The 21,414-nt window shown below is 45.6% G+C and overlaps 2 long non-coding RNA genes across 4 annotated transcripts in view; one reads left to right on the plus strand and one right to left on the minus strand.

The window, feature by feature from the left end:
- The window catches only part of LOC141371895 (uncharacterized), a 180,919-nt gene extending 162,682 nt beyond the window's left edge, over positions 1-18,237 (minus strand). For all 3 annotated transcript variants that reach the window (XR_012377204.1, XR_012377202.1, XR_012377203.1), the window contains exons 1-2: positions 18,195-18,237; positions 13,456-13,638 (exon numbers count right to left, since the gene is read on the minus strand). This is a non-coding gene — a long non-coding RNA (uncharacterized lncRNA). The remainder of the gene's footprint in view (positions 1-13,455; positions 13,639-18,194) is intronic.
- A 68-nt stretch (positions 18,238-18,305) lies between these two features.
- LOC112819697 (uncharacterized) lies at positions 18,306-20,633 on the plus strand. The gene is made up of 2 exons (XR_003206952.2): positions 18,306-18,402; positions 20,025-20,633. It is a non-coding gene; the product is annotated as an uncharacterized lncRNA (long non-coding RNA).
- Positions 20,634-21,414: the final 781 nt, after the last annotated feature.

Genomic DNA, 21,414 nt, shown 5'->3' on the forward strand with positions numbered 1-21,414 from the left:
ACCAAAAAAGATGTAAACAAAGGAGAAAAAGAAGTGGACGCACTGGGCAGTTTAAGAAATTGGGAATAATGTTCATTTTCTAGCTCATACCCACTAGGGTCAAGCACTATCAGGTTCTGACTCTGAACCCCTTTCCACATCCTCCCTGCCTCACACTCCCTGCCAGTCCAGAGTGAATGGGTCAGCTCTTCCCCGGGCATGCCAAACCCAGGACTGCGGTAGTCCGAGGCCAGGCCACAGAATAAGACTCTTCTCTGCCAACTCTCCTACCATCTCAGGCTTGAAATCCCGAATCCATAGAGGGTTCGTGGAAAGGCATGTGGTGGTCCACACGACCACCCCCGCCCCCAGAGCTGGATGGCCTAACAGTGGTGGGCAGGCTCACTACTGCACAGATGCAAGATCATTCCAGATAGGGCTTCGTTGAGTATTCATTGCTAAAGTAGTTATAAATCTATTTAGATTATTTATTTACATTTCCCAGGAAAATTACAGCGATGCCATGAAACATTGTTTCAGATAGATGAGCGCTTCCCACGGTGACACCACATAAGCTTCCCTTTCAAAAACAAGTCTGAGGCGGGGTAGAGTTGGGGAACAAGATGATGCAGCTTTCACTTTTGGGCTTTGGGGAGTTTTCTTTGTTTTCAGTCTGCCCCTTCCCTCCGCTGGACACCCAACATCCTACAGACACACACAGAGTTAAGCAGTTAAATAGGTTTTGGAGAGACTGCAGATGGAGAGGTCTAAGTGCATCAGCCCAGGAAAGGTTCTGAGAGGGTTTGCAGCTACAAGAACAGCCCGCTTACCTCTGCTTACCCTTTTTTCACATCATGCATATTATTATCCCACAGGACACACCTTGCAAGTTACTGCTCCACATTTTCTAAATTTTACCTTTGGGTAAAATCCAACCATGAAAAAGCTGAATGTTTGGGTCAGAGTGTTTTGGGTTCCGGTGCGATCGTTTTCATTGGAAAGGCCTTGCTTACCTGGCATCTGTCTCCATGGAGGGAATATTTTGGTGAGGCATATAAAACTCACTGCTCCGTGTATTGCAGCATGTTGGAAAAGAGGTCCTTGACTTCCTCACACAGTGTTTCCTCCATGAAAGCCCAGGGTACAAACTTTTACTCTTCCATAATCAGCCAGATGTTTGGTTCCAGTAAGAACTGTGCTTCTCCTAAGTGAGCTGGCTTGGGTCCAGATGCTGGACAGTGCGAGGCCTCCTGAAGATCCTATTTCCGTCTTTGCTTTGGCCACCGCTGTGCTCAGAGCCAGATTTGCAGCTCACCTTTAGAAACTGCACAAGACTTTAAGGTTCAAGTGTCTGTGTACAAGTCTACCCCTGGCAGGTTCTCCTGTGCCACCCTTGTTCCTCCTTCACTCTCGCATCTTTCTTTACTTAGGTTGTCCTGTTCTGTGAGTTCGCCCCAAGGTCTCCTGAATGAAGGAGAGATGATTCATAGCTCTTTCAACCCTTCTTTTCCTTCCATGAAGATGGAGCAGAGGAGACCACGTGGGCCACAGGATGGGAAAGACCTGCCTACACATAGGAAAACAAACATCTTGCTTGTCCCAGGGAGAAACATTGTGCATTTTTACATTGTTTGCTTTTTATACTTGTAGTAAATTTTGGTTTTCTGAAATTATTTGAGTGTAAATCATTGAAAGCGTTGTTTGTATATTGCTTGTCTATTTTAGTTTGGGGAATTTTTTTTCCTTAATTCTTGTGTCTTCAGAACCTGGGTCTACATGTAGCCCACCTAAATAAAAATCTTAAAGTTGAGGCACTTCTCTGAAAATCCAGAAGCCAAATCTGGCCCCTCTTCCCTACTCTCAGCTGATGGCAACATCCGGTCCAACTGGAGGGCAATTCACAAGCGGAGGCCAGCATCTTCCTGGACTTCTATTCTCACAATAAAAAGGGGCAGCCTTTTTTATTTTTAGTACTCCTCCATATTAGGGGTAAAGGGAGAGGCTCTAGATTTTCCTCTACGGCATCAGTAAACGAGTATTTCCTTGCAGATGCTATGCTCGGATCCTTCCGTGCATAATGATGAGCAGAGTTCTCTCCATTTTACCAAGCAGAAAATCCAGACTTGGAAAGTGAACTCACTTGAGTTTGCATTTCAAGCTTTCATCAATCCCTCAGTAAGTGACCAGTGACGGGGACGTTAGGGAAGGTTGAGATACAAAACACTCGGCAGAATTCCAGGAGCTCTGACAGAAGGCAGCATGAGGTTAAATTACAGAATGCTTTTGTCAGTGTCCCGGCCCCTCATGCTTCAGTTCCCTCCTGCATTCCAAAAATCCTCTCTCTACTCCATCTTTTCCCCTCCCTAGAAAACCACCAAGAGGCCTCTACCACCATCTTCCCTACTTGCCCCAGACCTCCTAACGTGGTCTGCCCCCCAGGCTCCCGACTTTGTCCTTCCTCTCCCTCCGTCCTCTGCTTCACAATGAGGGGCCCTGGCGGTGAGACGAGGGTAATAAATTCATTCATTCTAAGGCAACTATGCCGGCCCTTGGTTAACATATTCCTTCTCTCAGAGAGAGATGCATCTTTAAAAGACACCACAGGGAAGCACCCACACCTTGACTCAAAGGAATAAAATTTCCCATGCAGGGCATTCGGGCAGTTAGCAGGAGGCCGGGGAAATATTCTCTCAATGGCAGCAGACTTCCTGGCACCCTGACTACCCTGCCATGGGAAAGCCTCGGGCCCCATACTGCAGAGTATGGGGGAGAAGAGGAAGCCCATCCCTGTGCCCTCCACCCAGCTCACAGTCACCTTTTATGGCTGGTTTATGACAAGGGACAGAACCATCACTGATGGAGGCTAGCCCAGAGGTCGGGACTGCAGGAGTCACAGCCCAGGGTAGCTGCCCTCACTGGCCTGCCTTGGGCCAACCTGGGCCGGACCCAAAATAGCCCACTCTTCCCCAGGAACCAGACCCGCCTCCAACAGGCAACTCTTCAGAAGGCCTCAACCTCATCTGGTCCCCTTGGCTCACTAGCTCTCTGAGCTGCCTGGTTTCCTAGCCCAGTGGAGCTTAATGCAGGCAGCTTCCCTAGCTGGACATCCAAACTCCCCCACCCCCTAGTGGAGAGAGGGAAGCCATGCGCCTCCCAGCCAGGCTCCAGGCCCGCTCCTCAGAATCAGAGCAGCCCTCCGCCAGCTGGGCAGAGTGGACTATTGCGGGAAGGAGGAGGAGGCCCCGCCAGCACATTTGTTCCTCCCCAGGCTTCCCCTGAGGGTCTTTGACGACCTTCACACCAAGTTTTTCTGGGCGGCCCTGATCACGCCACGTCTCAGACTATGAGATGTCAAGAATGTAAATGAAAATGGAAAAAGTGTGTCTGTGCACTCGCTCTCTCAATGGGAGTACAAGGGATTAGGGGACCAGATTCTGGGAGGCTTTACTCTTCCATAATCAGCCAGATGTTTGGGCTGGCCCGGATTACACAGGCCCAACAGAATGCTGCAGTCCCCACTCAGGGTAGATCACCTCATTCAGAGGCCCCTGTCACCTGCCCTGTGACTGTACCAGCTCCAAGACCCCAAGGAGGCTAATACTCTCCCCAGGCCAAGAGCCGGCTTGACTCTCCATCTTTGGGGCTTAACTTCTGACACACTTGACACGTGGAGGACCTTTGTGTTTGGTTTTGGGGTTTGTTTTTGGCTTATTTGTTGCTTTTCCATAAACTGACAAAAATGTAAGAAAATTCCATTTTCTTGAATTCCTTAGCTAGATGAACATTTGTGCTCAATGACTCACTCTGATGCAGGGTTTCAAGGAAGGGTGACTGGGACAGTGACAAGAGGCAGCCTGTCCCAAAGAAAGGAGAGACACACAAGAACATTCCAGGCATTCACCAGGTCACCTGTTCCTTCCACATGTGTAGGCCTGGCCAGGCCTGGGAAGGTAAATTAAGTCCCCCCAGATAATGGCCCTCCAGAAGCTCTAGTGAGGGAGGTGGATGGTGGGGGAAGGGTACAGGATTTATGTTCCCTGATAGAGGAATGAACTCTATGGTAGAGAAGCTCATAGGAGATGGCATCTTGTTGGGAGTCTTGAAGAATGAGCAGAAGACATGCCCTTCTCAGGGACTTTTTCAGAGGCATCCTCACCCCACCACGAATGTCCGTTACTGACTCAGTGTTCCAAGGCAGGCCAAGATGCCTTTGCTCCCATTCCAGCCCTCAGCCATCGGTCCCTAGAGACTGCTGCTGGCTCATGTGTCCCCCCTCAAATGACCACTTCCCCTGGATCAAGGATAATGTGGGGCAAACACTGAAGCCAATTTAAAAGTTAGACTATTTCACATAAAACTAATCTTGAATTTTTCTCTTCTCTGGAAAACTGGAAGATATGACAACACTGGGCTCATATTCTGGCATGGCAACTCGGGGCTGGGGCTGAGCGGGTGCTGCCCCCATCCCACCATGCATGAACCAGTTAGCATTTGCTGTGTAAGAAACCACCCCAAATCTTAGTGGCGTAAAACAAAAACCACTTATTAGCTATGAGTAACTGCAATTTGGATCGGGCCCAACTCGGTGTTTCTTCAGCTGGTCTCGCCTAGGCTCACACATATGGCTATGGTCAGAAGCTAACAGGTGTTGGATGCAATACCTCAATTCTCTTCTACATGGCCTGTCCGGCAGGCTAGCTCAGTGCTCTTCCATCAGAGACAGAGGGCAAGCCCGATATGCAAGCATTTTTCAAGCTTCTGCCTACGTGCATTTTATTAATGTCTCATTGGTTAAAACAAGACACGAGATCCATCAGATTCAAGGGCTACCTAAATAGACTTCATCTCTTGATAGGAGAAGCTACATGGAGTCTATGGTTATTTTTCCCAGGGGCTCTCCAGTTCACCATCATTCCCACCTCACAGAACCTGGGAGTCATTTGTCACTTCTCCTTTAACTTGAACTCCTGGTTTTCTTACCTCTGGTCTTCCTCAAAACTTCACTATACCTGGACACCTGTAGCATCCAAATTACAGAAGTGAACCTAAAACTCCAATCCTATGACTTGGCTCAGAACAAGCATGCCTGACCTTTCCACCCATGCACATAGGAAGGCAAACTGGATTTAATGAAAATAGAACCCAGAAAGAGATCCAAAGTTGTAGGGGAAGGCTCTGTTTGGTGATGCCAAAGAAAGGTCAGGATGGCCAAGATCCCAAGTGGTGAATGACAAGGCAAAGAGAACATCAGGAATGCTGAGAGAGTCCAGAATCTCTCGTGAGAAAGGCACGTCCACAGAGGAGGGAGCGTATGACACAGTGCAGGACTGGCAAGGTAGCCCCAAGAGGAACTCAACTGCAGGCAAGAAAAGAAGAGAAAACTCCCCTTTTACAGGTAATTAGCAAACTGGCTCTGCAGCCGGACACTCAGGGGCAGCAGAGAGCCCAAGCCCCGGATCCGCAGGGAAATGGTGATGCCACACTCACTGTACATTGGCAGGTCATGTGGGGAACCCAAAGGATTGCAAAACAGGATGCTCAGGGATAAAACCCAGCCTCGATGAGCAGAAGTTCCTGTACGTAGTACAGAACATCTCCAGATGACGCAAGAGGATGGCCAGCGAGGGCTCATGCATTGGGAGGAGGTGGGGAGGTAAGGGCAACTTCTACCAGAACTAATGGACAGCACCTGTCACAACGAAAATGGTTGTCCTTCCCCCTTTCCCTGAGAATCATTTGGCTTTTTCTCCCTGCGGCACAAAAGTGTATCTGAGGTTAATAAATGTCTTAAAAGATGACACTAGCGTTCATATGCTAAAATACACATTGCAGTGAAGAACACAACACCCCCTATGAAGTATCCCTGACCAAAATGAATGAATCCAATCAAGTCTTCAGACTTAAATTCTAGGACACAAGAGATACTGCAGACAGAAGGATAGGTAAAGAAACACCATCAAGAAACACTTTGTACAACTCAGTCAGCCTAGCCTTTCACCATAGTAATTTTTAAAAGGACAGGGAAGCAGCAAACTGTTCTAGAATGAGACTAAAGTATATCGAGCAAATGCAATGCAGGAATCCTGACTGGATTCTACTCCCTAAAAGATTAAAATCACAGCCATAAAACCATCTGGGAGATAATTAGAGAAGCTATAACAACATGGATTGCACATTAGATATTAGGAAATTCCTGTTTCTTAGGCATGATAGGTAGGAGTGCCTTCTTAATTTAGGAGATACATGCTTAAGTATTTAAGGTTCGTACCCGTTAGCAAAATGTTGTCGTGACTCCAAACTCACTTTTCTATACTTGGCCTCTGATACTGGGTCTGGGACTCTGTAAACCCTATGACAGGCTCTGCCAAAAGGGGGCGCTAGAGAAAGCCTGCAAGGCTGACGGGGGAAGAAGGGCTTTTTACTTGCTCTCTCCTGTCTACTTCCTCTTCCTGCTCTGCCGCTCAGCACTGCTTCTTCACCCTAGCAGCAGCGCTTCTTTCCTTTTCAGAGGTCTGGGTCCCAGCCCCACATCTCAGAGGCTGGCACCAGCCAAGTCACCTCCCCTCTAGGCTTCTAGTTTAATCATCCCAGCCTTTCACCTTTATGCCACCAGCCATAAAGATGGTACCTGCTTCCTGAAATCACCTCTTCCATGATTCCTTAGAGTTCTTGCCCTATTCTTTCAGTTACCTGGTTATAACTTTATACCTCGTTAAGTCATTAGAGTAAATTCTCTCCACTCAAATAGCAGTTGTGGTTTCTCTCTCCCAAACAGGTGAAGTGTCATAATGTTTGCAACTTGCTTTAGAAAGATTCAGCCAAAAGGAAAAACTATAGAAACCCAAATGTATGTACCGTATAGATCTAACAGACACACAGGTACACAAATTCATATGGAGACAAAGGAAATGGAGACAAAATTGTTGAATCTAGGTGATAAATATAGCAGTGTTCATATTAGACTTTCAACGTTTCTGCGAGTTTAAAATTTGTCATATTAAAATGTTGGGGGGAAAAAAGAACAAAAATCCCTAAATCATGATGTTGTGAGAAGTTGAGATACCGGTTAGGAAAAAAAAAAAAATGCTGTGCCATTTCCCCAAGTACATCTGCAACCCCAAAAGCCTTTTACCCTATGAAAGGTTCAGGTCCTGCTGGGTAGGCCCCTTTCCTCTCCTTGACAGAGAAAGTCCGTGGATGTGTGAGCAGTAAACCAGCATCTGCCCACAGGTACTACACCTGCAGTCACCCACAGAGACCTTGACTGGGCAGAAAAGTCAGGCCTGGCAGGCTTTCACACACGATGCCTCAAATCATTCCAGTGGAAGGGAATCTATGTCTTTATCAAAGAGGAAAAGAACCCTCCACAAACTCCCCTGACTAATCACTTAAATAGTTATGATCATTCCCATCAGTTCCAAACCTCCAACCTAAATCCCTCACACTCCAGATGAAAGCCCTTCTTCTTTCCCTTTCTCTCACAGAGGTCCCTCTTTCTATGAAAGGTCTTGCCTATCCCTTATTAAATTACCCTGCACCCATCTCTTGGCAGAACACCGTCATTGTTCTTTCTTTTTTTTTTTTAAGTTTTTTGGTCCAGCTTTATTGAGTCATAACTGACATATAAGAAGGTATCAGTTTAAGGTATATAACGTAATGATCTGATATACGAACAGACTGCAAAATGATCACAATAAGATGTTCTTTCTTCAACCCTCTCTTGCTTTTCCTCCAAGCCTCTGACCACTGGGCCACAATGAAAAGCTAGCCTTTCATTTAGTCCTGATCCTACACGCACATTGTGTTGGGTTGCCACCTGTCATTTCTGGGTGGACTTTGATTTGCTTGATGTCACTGAACCATCAATCTGTTTCCCACCACAGGTCATTTAGCCTATATTCTTTTGTCCATCAGCTGTGCCCTCACTTGATCTGATTTTGGTTTCACCACCTAAGAAAAACATCTGGCTACCTCAGCCCCAGTTAAATTTCACTCAGACAAGGAAGGTGTGTGTGAATTCTAAAATGACCTTAAAATAGAAGGCCAGGGAGCTGCCCTCCCATCTCTTCCAAAGCTTGTCATAGGGATGACCATGAACCAGGCGGCGCTGGGATGAAATAGCAGGCCCCACCCCAGGAAAGTGGGGGATCCAAAGTCTACGACCAGTTGGCCCTAACTACTCTGTGGTTTGCTCTGTTGTTTCCTACGTCTGAAACAGCTTCTCTGTCTTGCCTACCTCCTAAAAGCCTTCTCATCTAGTGAGGTCTGGCTCAACTGTTATATCCCTCATAAAGCTTTCTCTATTTCCTCCAAAGAGAAGACAAATGGCCAGTCAGCACATGAAAGATGCTCGCCCTCACAATCAGGAAAATGAACATTGTAAGACAATACGACAACACTTTGCACCACTGAAATTGTGTAAAAACAAAATGTTGAGCAATACCAAATATCAGAAAGGGTGTGGAAAAATAATGACTTTCATATCCTGTTTATTGGGCATTACACTGGCAGGGCCACTGTGGAGAATAAATTGGCTGCATGTAGTAAAATGGTAAACATGCACACCTTACAAAGCAAGCAATTCCACTTCTCGTCACTCTTACCCCTGGGAGAGATACTCCGTATATAAATGCACAAAGAGTACTAACAAGACTCTTCATTGAGAGTTGCTTGAAATAGGGACAAACTGGAAGCAACCTAAACATCCATCAATAGGGCAATAGATAAACAAACTACTATGAAGCCATTCTATGAAATACCAGGCAGTAGTTAAAAAGAATAGAGGAGATAGAAGCTCCATAGCAATGAGCATGTTAGTGTGCAGATTGTGGTCTCTGATACCATTCCCTATTAAAAGAAATCAGAGCTCCTTGGAGAAATGGCTGATTCTGGGGCTGAGACAGGGTAGGTACAAGATGAGCCGGGAACATTTTGTAATGCCAGAATAAAAAAGTATTCAAAAGCTGATGAGTACATGTCACAAGGACACAGGAAGGGACTTCCACTGGGCAAATGGGAGGCAATTTGAGCACCAAAATAATTAAGGATAATAACAAATTACAGACCATAAAAAATTAGAACCCATGAGTCCACAGTAAATAGGTAAACAAATACAGAGGGGGGCGAGAAGGGCCCTGGCTTACAGCAGAATGCCAACCCCACTGATATATGTGGAGGGATTGTTACAGCTGGATAATCATCATTTTGCAACCATCTTAATAAAGATTTGGCTCAGGTGAGCATCATCAGTGGATGCTAAATCTGGGGAGAAATACTGATGAGGAGCAGGCTACTTGCATAGTCTTAAGTGTCTTCCAACAGAATGCATATTAGTTTCAAGGGGGAAAAAAACAGTAACTTCATAGGATACAAATCAGACAACACCTTGACCAGGTGATCAAAATGAGCATCACCAACAAGGGGCAGGCAGACACTGTGTGAGCCGATGTGGCATCCTGAGAAGGACTCATCACCTCTATAATATTCTGGCTGAAAATGCAAGCCTTGCATCTAATCAATCTAATCATAAGAGAACATCAGAAAACCCCAAATAAGAAACAGTCCATTCCATAAAAAGTGCCTGTATTCTTCAAAAGTGTCAATATCATAAAATACAAAGAAAGACTGTAAAAAAATGTTCCATCTTAATAAAAGAACAAAAAGACATGATGACTACGAACAATATCCGATCCTAGATGGCAGCCTAGATTGCAGGGAGAAATATTACAAAGGACATTATTGACAAAAAATGGAAAATTAATTGACAAAAAATAGAATATAGATGGTAGACTGCATAAAAGCAGCATATCAATATTAGAGACGTTGATAACCACTATGGCTATTTAGGAGAATATCTCTACTCTTAGGAAATATATAGTGAAGTATTTAGGGGGAAAGGAGTATAATGTACACTGCTTACTCTCAAATGATTCAGAAAAGAAAACCACATTATATATCTAATATGTGTGTATATACATTATATACATACACACATATAGGGCAAAATATTAAAAGGTATTTGAAGATTCTTTGAACTATCCATATTATTCATGCAACTTTTATATTTCAAAATAAGTTATTGCTTTGGGGGCGCCTGGGTGGCTCAGATAGTTAAGCGGCTGATTCTTAGTTTCGGTTCAGGTCATGATCTCAGGGTCCTGGGACCGAGGCCTGGGTAGGGCTCCGTGCTCAGTGGGGAGTTTGCTTGAGGACTGTCTCTCCCTCTGCCCCTCCCCTTGCTTGCATGGTCCATTTGTCTCTCTCTCTCTCTCTCCCTCTCTCTCAAATAAATCTTTTTTTAAAAAAGTTACTGCTTTAAAAGGAAAAGTTGTTAAAAAAAAAAAGTGATATAGCTATGTGTTCTAGCATAGGAAGAGCTCCAAATATACTGTTAAGTGAAAAAAAATGGCAAGATAATTCACTCAGTAGAATATTTCCCATTATTATAACCATTTGTACATAAAGTAATACACAGAGAAAGGTTTGGAGGAATACATCCCATATTGATCGCAAGGTTTACCTTTGGAGGAGAGGAGGCCAGGATTGGCAGCTGTACTTTAGCTTGTCCGCAGCAGTATTTTTATTCTTTATGAGTGCATTTCTGAACTGGTCACACAATTAGAAATCATTTTTTTTTAGAGGTGAAAGTTGCCCTCCTCTCAATTCCCACCAGTAACAAGGATCACGGCTCAGGTTTTCTGAGACAATACTCATTTAAATCGTTGAGCCCACTCTAATATTTGACAGTCTCTGAAATGACCTGGCTTTGGGATTTGGGTAATCTGATCAGTAAATGGCAGCAGGGCAGGTGTTTGGGAAAACCCTGGGCTTCAGAGTCAGAGAGAAACCAAAATGCCTCCGTCATTCACAGATAGTATGTTATCAGGCAAGAGACAGACCTCTCTAAACCTCAGGTCTCCTAACTGTAAAAAGGGAACATAATACCCATAGAGCAGAGTTGCTGGGCCTTAGGTACAATGTACCTAATTTGTGTCTTAGCATGCACATAAGACACCAAGCCACTCCCGAAGCTGGCTTAGAGCATCTTTTTACTGTTATTCATCTTACCTCTTTTTTGTGATTTGTTTGCATGCACTCTTGCCCTGTGAGCCCAGAGGCCCTTTAAGGAGGCGCCCATCCATTATTCATCTCTCTGCTTCCAACTGTGCCTCCCAGAACACAGTACCTTGGCATCTGACAAACATTTGGTGGGAGGGTAAATGAACATTGTCAGAAAATCTGGAGCAACATGTAAGTATGCTTTGAGGCCCCAGGCTTGCTTTGGAATTATCAAATATAAGTAAACATGGTCTCTGAAGTCACTGTATAGAAATCTCTAAGTGCCAAGAAGATGAAGAGGTGACCAGTGACTTCACATGTTCCTGATCAATGGAAGTACAAGAGCACTGTGAGCATTCCTCAAAGCCAAAGATGTTACCTAGTAATAGGTGTTATTGTAAAATGTTGCATGGTCAAGAACGTTTGGGAAATCCCAAATTAGACTAAACTAAACAGGCTTGTATGCTGCAGGACTTATCAATGCCAATGCATACCATGAATACCCAAAAGATAATATAATTTGCAATATATTCCAAGCTTATTTGACTATAAAGCATTCCTTTTGGGGTTTTTTTGTTTGTTTGTTTTTTGGGTTTGGGGTTTTGTGTTTGTTTGTTTGTTTGTTTTGAGACTCTCAAAGCCTAGATCCCATAGAACAGCTTTGGAAAATGCTGCTCAAAGCTGTTTCTGCACTGTTAGTACATGGTAAGAACAGTATTTAGTGGAAATTTAACAATATAATTTGCTTCCCTAACCCAAGCTCACCTAAACTCAAGAGGGCAAAGGAATAAAAGTAAACCAAGGGCTTCAGGGTTGCTATCAATTCCCCTCATATCCCTCCTCTTCCTTTTGTGCCTTCTGGTCCAAGGAACATGTACAAACAATCGTGGTTATGACCCCAGAACTGCAAATACACACACCCCACTATTACCACTGTGGTCATTTCAGGCCCACTTACTCCTGTGTGTTCAGTTCTGCTCATCAACGGACTGGACAAACGGCGCAAGAGCCAAGATCCTGCCATGGCCAACTCCTGGGCCCACACGTAGAAACGCTTGTCTCTACACAGCCAGGTGGAACACGTAAGCCAATGTGTGACAGGATCGGGCTGAGAAGAGCAGTTGCCTTGCTCAATATGACCTTAAAAATAGGCATGGTAACAGTCCAAATTACCTCCTTTTCATCCATTATGTCAGAGTAATGGAAATTGTTATTTTTGGCCCATCAGTACCTATGCCCCCTTTTTTTGGTAACAGTGCACCTTCCTTTTGGACAGGTACCCTTCTCCTCTTGCCTCCACCCCCCTCCAGGCCACCCCCATTGCATACAGTCTTGATGGGTCTGTGATTCCAGGCACCCTGTGTTCCCTTGCCCAAGGAGTGAATACTGGACCCAAGATAGGTCAGTTAGGCCCTCTATCACTCAGGAATTTTGAGGATAGAGTAGAATAATACAAGACCCCAAAAGGTTAGGCTTGATGGACTTATCACTGAAGCCTCAGGAGACAGCATCTCAGCTCAGCTCCCCAGATCCCCAGCATCACCCTGGCTCCCCTCCCTTGCATGACTCAGGCACTCAGCTTTGCTTTCGATACTGTGAGTACACTCAGTGTCCTGCTGATAAATTCCCAGAGTATTTCTTTAACTTGCAGCTAAAGAACCTGCCCGATACACAGAGGAAAACAACCTCAGCAAATTCCTACTTACCATCCCCAGATAATCAATGGACTTAAAATCTGAAAGTGACCTGAAAGCTTCCCAAATGGCCTCACCTCATTTCACAAGACAGAAAAAAAAGGACACGGTTATCTTGAAAGGTTAGGCAACACAGCCAGTGTCCTTCAGGGCATTAGAGGTGGTCCAGTTTCCCACCTCCCTCTGCTTCCTGAGCAGATTCCCAAACAATATCCATTTTCCACAGAGATACAACCAAAGCTGCTCTGGTTAGAAGGTCTGAATTGTGACTATTTTTCCTCCCCACTGGTGCCAAAACTAGCCCTCCACCGCCACTTATCAAATGCTGCCCGAGAGTATGTGCATCCTTGAAATAGTCCAGGGAGCATTTGCATCTCCCCAAAAATGTTCGCAGCCTGCCATTCATCACGGCCCTTCAGCTCCGCATGCTGAAGCCTCCTGCCTTCGGTAAGGAGCTCCAAGTATGGAGTGTGGCGGTTCCCACTCTAGGGTTCTTGTCGGCGGCTCACCAGGGATTACAACGCCCAGCCAAGGACGTTCTATTCTGAGTGTGGCCCCAGTATGTTTCATTTCATCTGCAAAGCACGAGTTTATTCTGGAGAGAGAGGTTTTGGGCACATTCGTAGTAGCTAACGAGCAGTACTTCCTTATATGCAGAACACAAAATCCTCACATAAAAACCGGACCCAATTGCCAGCGTGGGGTTTCAAATAAACAAACTTACCCTGAAAATTACCTCTCCAGCATAGCCAAACCTACACCTCAGAGTCACAGGCTGTGACAGCGGTACAGAGGCTGCAGTGATCTGTGGCTCTTTGGGGAACGGCGGGGGACCAAAGCCTCCATGTTTTCTCTGTTGAGCCAGAGGGCTTCACTGGTCACCATGCACAAATCCCAGATCTGTGTCCTTTGAAAAAATCAGTGACAAAGAAGAGTCAGCACAATTCCCTCCCTGCAGTGCTGCCCGGGATTTTCAGAGACTGGCTTACACTCTTCAAGGGAGTCGAGAAGCAGGTTGCCCTCCCCATACCCAGCTGGTCAGCCCTAGCCCTTTTCTCAAGCTTTTCCTGTGTTCTGCACAACCTTTGCGACCTTCTTCATTTCAGGAGGCATTTTCCAAACCCCACCTGCCTCCCTACCTCCCAACCCGAGGGAAGTACCTACAGCCCATCTTACCCTAGTGTCCCCTCTGTAACAGAACTCCATCATGCGGCTGTTTCCGTGCCATTTACATGTCTCCCCCCCACCCCCCTGGCTGGAGTTCCATGAGAGCAAGGCCTGGGGTGCACTTGTGTCCACAACCCCAGTGCCCAACACAGTGCCACGCCCATAGCAGGCACTCAGTGAAGAGAACAGACCTAAAGAGCACTACAGCTCCCAGCCCCAGGACGACGCAGCTCCGCCTACGCCAGACCCACCTTGCTCGGGATAAGACCTCACTGTCTGCAGCCTTTCACAGAGCCGGCACCTCCCAAAATACTGGGACAAATGACCGCTTCAAAAGGCCGCAGAGACTAGCACTTGAGATCACGACTTCTAGAATCAGACAGCTAGGTTCCAATTCTGCCTCCACTAGTCCTCACAAGCTTTATGAAGAGGCAAGTTAGCCTCTAGATGCCTCAACTTCCTAATCTGTGAAGTGGGGATAATTATAATACAACATCATAGGGTTGTTGTAAAAAAAACAGAGTGAGTTAATCTCTGCAAAACACTTAGTGCCTTCGCTATGTAAGCATTAGGGACCTTCTTAGATATAATTTACATACAATATTGTACACATTTAGATATACAACATGGTGATTTGGCACATTATTATACTGCAATACGATTACCACTGTAGCTTTAGTTAACGTCGCTGTCAGGTCACATAACTGTCATTTCTCTATTGTGGTAAGAACACCTGAGATCTGGTGTCTTGGGAATTTTGAAGTATAGAATACAGCATTGTTGACCAAAATCACTATACCTAAAATGGTTTGGGTGGTACCCACACATAGCCTTAAATAACATTAAGTCAGGGAATGACTTTGTTCTCAATTCTCTTTCAAATTTTCTGTATCAAGGAAAAGGGTACAGTTTAATGCGAATACGACTTTAACACATCTCTCAAACTTGCTGTTCTCCCTCTAAACAGAGAGAAAGCTCAAATCTCGGGCAGGCAGAAAGATTTAGCTGAAATGAAGTGATTTTACCTTTGTTGTATTATTATTATTATTTAATGGCAATGGACACTGGTTTTCTATCCATGATAGAGGTATAAATTTTCCATGTAAAATGTCTATTGATATTAAACAGTGAGCAGATTCGGAGAAAAATATGAAGTAACAATATCAGTTGTAAACCTACTGTGGCAGAAATCATGAAGGTAAGATCCAAAAGCATCAAATGTGGGAGACACTGGTAGACACTCGGTGGGGGGCCTAGAGGCAGAAGTTCCACAAATGTGTGCTGCGGCCAGGGAGCACTTGGGCAGCTGACCAATGGCAGAGTCCTGCCCCGAGAAGAAGCCAAGACCTCCACACGCCCCCTGCAGCTGAACACAGCACAAGATGACAGCTGCCACGGGTGGAGGTCAGCACTGGGCAGAGCAGCTCAGGAAGCTCCATGGAAGAAAGCAGGCTACAGGAGGGAGAATGCACTGGCAGTCATTGGCATCTACCGTGAGGCCAGGATTCTTGGCGAGAGAAAAGCGGACTTTACTCATCTCCAATTGAGGATAGGGCAGATACCCGGTGTCCCACCAGGAACCCAGGGTCTCCTGCCTTCCCTGCCACCCACGCAGCTGAGGGCAAGGGCTGGGAGGAAGAAGTTTTGGGTGGAAAAGAAGCCCCCTTTCCAAGTGGTGTTGCAAAACAACTTGGTGGCATCTTGTAGCAAATGGGACACTCGGCTCAAGCTAGGATCCCATGGTTTTCTTTGCGTTTGGGGCACATCTATTTGTGATGTTCATTGGAGGGGGCCATCAGTAAATAGGTCTAGCTTGCTTTTGAAACCAGTTGTGTTCCCTCTGCCTGTGAGTCATCGGCCGGGCTCACCCACAGACACAGACAACCCTCTCACTGTCCTCCGGCCGGCTGACCACCAAAACCATGCTCTGGGTGTGCATGGGGAGGGGCGGGCAGAGGACTCACGCTGCCTCCACCCTCAACCAGCACGGGTAACAAGGCAGAGGCCAGTATTCCAGGAGCTCCTTGTCTCATTCTTTCTTGAGAGAGAGTTATATGAATAACTAGCTCTAAAACAGTACCCGCCACCACTTCTCAAGGGCCTGCTCCGTATTGGGCACACTATCCTCATCCTCACAAGAGACTCTCCATCTTACATGTGAGAGAACTCAGAGAGACAAGATGGCAAGCAGCCAGAAAGTGACACCGGCCGTTTTATGGACTCAGGTCTCTGTGCCTCAAAGCCCACACTCTTGCCTACCCACTGCCCCCGCTGCCCCGCAAGGAAATGAGTGCCATAAGGTTGCCTTCCAGAACCCTAGAAAAACACAGAGTTCATTTCATGAGGGCAATGAGGAAAGGCTCCCTGGAGAAGGTAGTATTTGGCCTGAGATCTTAAGGACAAGTAAGGCTTTTGTTGACAAAACAAAATAATCTAGACTACTTTTGTTTGTTTGTTCGTTCATTCATTCATTCATTTGTTCCATGCCATATTTCTGGGTCTATGGTAGGTACCAGGAATTCCATGGTGAACAGACATAGCTCCTACCCCCAAAGACCTCACCTACCGGTGGAGACCTAAAAAAAATAAATAAATAAAAAAAATAAAATGAATGAATAAAGCTATTACTAACTGTGTGTGCTGTATAGAGACATATAAGGAACAGAATGGAGAAACCAGAGAAACCTATTTTAAGACAGCCAGGTACAGTCTTTCTGAGGAGGTGACATTTTTGCTGGGCCTGAATGATGAAGTGAAGGTGCTATCCATGTAAAGTAATAGGACAGGGAGTGTTCCAGTCATAGGGAACAGTATGTGCAAAGGCCCTGAGGCTGAAAAGGGAACTGTGTGTTCCTGAAACTGAAAGATTAGAATGTCTTAAAGCAAGTGAGTCCAAGGAAAAGTATTCCTCAAGCGGAGAGTGGGGAGAGAGGCCAAGGTCAGATGGGATAGCATCTTACAGGCTGTGGAAAATGGTAGTGGGAAGCTCTGGCAGGGTCTTCAGCTCGGAAGTGATACAGCCCAATTTACTCTCCAAGATCAGACCTCAGTCCCTTCACCCGTAAAATGAGAGTAAATAAGAGAATGCATAAAAAGCTCTGAGTGCCTTGCCTGGTTGGCGAGTGGACAGAAGATGCTCTGAAACGTGAGCATGTATCAAAACAACCTGGGGTGTTTGCTAAACTCAAGATTGCTGGGCCCCACCGCCGGAGATTCTGATGCAATAGGTTGGGGGAGGCCCATGAAGATGCATTTCTAACAGTTCCCTGGTGATGAGGCTATTCCTGGTCCAGGGGACCCCACTTTGAGAACTCTTGGGTTAGAAAGAACAATAAAAAAGTGGGAGGTGCCACTCGGGTGCTGTGGTAATTGTCAAGAGCTGGTAGAATACAATGTTCTCAGCGAGGTGGAGAAAAGTGATCCCGAATAGTTAGTTCTCTTTTGGAGATACCATAGACAAGACTAGCTGATGGACCGGAGGTTGGGGAGGAGGGAAAAGGAGACATCAGGCAGGACACTCCTAGATCAACGGCTTGAGCACCTAGGCAATGACAGTGGCAGAAGCTGAATGGGGAACACCTGAGGAGGAGCAGATTTGGAGACAAGGGTTGAGGCATACTAACTCTGAGGCTTCTGCAACCCCGAAATGGCCATGTTAGGCGGGCCGGCGGGGCCTTCATGAGAACAGCCATCACCTCTATCTTATCTTCTGTTACATCCCCAGATCTCACCGTTGCATGTCCTGCCAGTAAGAAATATTCAGATAACTTTTGTTACGGGTTGAAGGATAAATGGAGACTGAGGAACAAGGAAAACCGAAGGCACTGAGGTACCAGCATGCTGCCATATTTGAGGAGGCCACAAGCAGTCACTCTGTTGAGGCTAAACCATCACTTCCTGACCTTGACATGTACAGTAAAGTGGGAGGTTGGAGGCAGAACAAAAGACAGAAGTGAGCCACCCAATTCACAGTAGGACTCTTCCTCCAAAAGTCAGAGATGTCAAATTTGAGCCTTTCTTGGGTGTGTTTTAAGATGGAAAGGTTTGAACTGTGAGCTTAATGAGCAGGAAGGCCAGAGGAAATCTGGCTAGCTTGGGTTTTTTATAAAATAAATCATGGGAAAAATCAAGCTGTGCAACGTGGGGAAATGAGGAGGGAAGGATGGGAAGACGGGGAGAGAAGAAACAGAGGACAGAACAGAAAAAGTGGCTTAACCAAGACGACCCACTAAGGGCAGAAGGGGCCAGCCTCCAGCACTTGACCTCCCACGCCAACCTCGACCCTTAGGTCCTCACCACATTTCCAGCAGGCCTGATGGACCCTCAGCCTCCCCACTCACCAAGTTGTAAATTAAAAGGCTGTAATTCCAGCCAGGGGTTCTGGTGACATCATAAACCACAGAACCACAAGCTCAACTCACCAGAAGCCCCAAGATGGAATTACACCCTTTCTTCCTAATCCAGGCAGCTCTGGCCACTGCCATTTTTTCATGATATAATCAAAGTAAGCAATATTTTAACCATTTGTTTGTGGCCTTTCTCACACAGCCATAGGGCCCCCTCTCTCCTGGCCTCTCCTCTCCCTCTCCCGCCCCTCTACAGATTCTCCTCCAGGGTCTCCTTCAGAGACGCTCCTGCTTTCCAAGGCTGCCCCTCCTCCAGGCCCACTTCTCTTCCTTCTCCCCTCTAGACCCCTTCTGTTCTTCTGTCTCCTCCTATGAACCAGTAATGTCCTGGCTTCTACCTTAAATCTGCTTTTCAAGAGAAGCCCAGGATCTTCTAGGTCCAGGACAATGTCCTGGAGAACAGACCCCAGATGTCTGAAATACATTCCCAAGAGTGGCATGAAAATGCACTCTCGTTTTAAATAAATCGGGAAAGTTTACAGCTTAAGGAGGGATCTTTCTGGAAGCAAGTGATTGCTTCCAACATCCTTTCACTGTGTCTTGCTTCTGAGTCCTAATTTTCATGAAGTATTGCTTAGCACAAAGTATACACGGGCATCACACTACCTTTTACTCCTGCTTCCCCCTCTTAAGTGTAATGTCGATATTTAAGTTCCTATGGAAATCTCACCTAGGGGAAGAAGCCACAAGGGAGGGCAATAATTAAATCAGCTCTCACTCAATGAGTACCTCTTATGTCTCAGATATTCATATTATTCATCATCCCTTGCACAGAAATACTATTTTCTTCATTTTATGGAGGAGGGAAACAGAGGTTCGGGACATGGAGTATTTTGCCCAAAGTCCCACAGCTACTAAGTAAGGCCCTTGGATTTGACCCCAATCTGTTGGACTCAAAAACCTACATATACATGCTCACTCAGTGTCTCCCTGCCCTGAGTAAAATATTTTGAGAATAAATGTTGCGTGGGATTCGAAAGGGACTTTAATGACTGATCTTCATGCAACATGATTTTTTTCAGAAGTGATGGAAGTTTTACACTATTTTAGGGTACAATAAGAGTCAAAAATGGACATTCTAATGTCCTATGTATTTTTTAAGTAAATTATTTCAAATTATTTCCCCCAAACCAAAACAAAAAAATCAGCAGTTTAACTCTACGTTGATGTAATTTGGTAGTAACAAGGTGGACCAGCGACTCTTTTTATAAAGTGTCATCTACAAAACACCAGTATAGCACATGGCAGCTTTCAAAAGACTTCATCTGCACAAGTCTGTCCGCCCAGGCTATGTGCGGCATGCAGTGTGAACCTGACCATGTCGAAGATGTTCCAAGGGGGGAGGGGGCAGGCTTCCTGCCTGGACATCTTGGAGATGGCCTCCAATGACAAGAGGCAGAATTGCTGCACAGAATCAATGCTTCAGGGGTCAAACAACTTCAGAACTTTCTAAAATATGATGATGTTACAGCTGAACCAGAGACTGCAGGTCACACACTTCATAAAAGAGTAAGAAACATATCTGACACTATTTCAGGATGCTACCTGCAAACATTTGGGAACACAGCAGTCTTGAGAAAATTCGGGTTAGAACAGAAAAAAGACAGGATCAGTTTTCTCTTCTTCAGAAAATGCATCTCTGCCTAATGAAGCACATGTTAGGATGGTTTAAGAAAGATATGTGATGCAATGACCTAATTTTTTTTTCCTCTACCATCAGGGACAGTAAATAACATCTTCCCAGAGAACACAAATGGAGAAATACTGTCAGCATATATTACACGAAGTTACAAAGTGGACGTGAATGCCACAACAAACAAGCAGGCATCTTGCTTCTTCTCCAACTTCAAAGTGAGACGACAGAATCTCCTAGTGATGAAGGACAATTTATTCATTCCCAGCAACAAACATTTAATTACCAAATTAATCCCATGTCATTGTACTGCATGATGGAAAATCAGCAGCAGCTTCTAAATGGAGAAAGACAATGGATTTGAAAACATCTTGGGGGTTTTCCTCGCAGACTGAATGTCCAGGATCCCACTGGCGGAGCTCACATACACAAACCTGCGGGCAAAGCCAGCCTCAGTCAATCCCAGAAAAAGCACCAAACCTTCCTGACTTGTGTTCAAGGGTTCCAGTGAGGATGTGGTTAAGAATATGGACTCTCGAGTCAGACTGCCTATGCCTAGCTCCAAGCTTGGCCACGGGATCTTGGGTGAGCTTTTAGCTATATATGCCTCAGTTTCCTTGCATCCTGTAAAATGAGAATTAGAGTGCCTTACTTCAGAGCCTTGTTGGGGGGATTAAATGAAATAAGACACACGAAGTGCTTAGAACAAGCGTGTAGTAAACACTCGGTAAGTGAGAGATATCATGAGCCTTTCTCCCTCCATCACTATGCTCATGTCAGCTAGAATTTTTACCAAAGATAGAAAATCTTAGCGCAAACTTAATTCACATAACTGAAAAGTCTAGGGGAGTCCTGGCCTCAGGTACAGAGACTCAATGGCTCTGGCAGGCCCTAGTCTCTTTCTCCATCTCTAATCTCTCCTTCCTCTGGTGTGGCTCCATTCTCAGATAAGCTCTCCCCTCATGGTGGCAGGATGGCTGCCACAACATCAGCCTATATCCTCTCAGGTTCCAGTCCAGCAGGAAAGAACACAGCCTATGTCTCAACAGATCCTGCACAAACTCAAGAATTCAATGTAATGGCACAAGCATGAATCACAGCTCTTCATTTCCCCGATTATTGACAAGGTTGAGCACATTTCCATACGTTTATTGGCACTGGTATCACTAAAGGGTGTTAGCTTCATCTTATTGAAAAACTTCGTGCTTATTGTGCACAAGATGAGGGAAGGGTATATTTTCTTTCAAGTAAACTGGTTTATTGCAGGGCTGTTCCCAGATCTGCCAAAGTTAGAGGGGCCTCCCCTCTGGACACAAAACCTTCACTCCTATGATCCGTCAGTCTCTTGAAGCATTCTGTTAAAACAGCAACTCTGATGTGATGTGGCCATGTGGCTCAACTCTGCCTGAAACCCGAAACCGTGGCAATGCCCAAGCCTCTCCATCTCGCGTACTCTTCACCCCCAAGTCCAGGCTGA

Source organism: Callorhinus ursinus, unplaced genomic scaffold (assembly GCF_003265705.2).
Source record: "Callorhinus ursinus isolate GAN/ISIS: 27379988/994484 unplaced genomic scaffold, GSC_fseal_2.0 scaffold3, whole genome shotgun sequence".
NCBI classification, from domain to species: domain Eukaryota; kingdom Metazoa; phylum Chordata; class Mammalia; order Carnivora; family Otariidae; genus Callorhinus; species Callorhinus ursinus.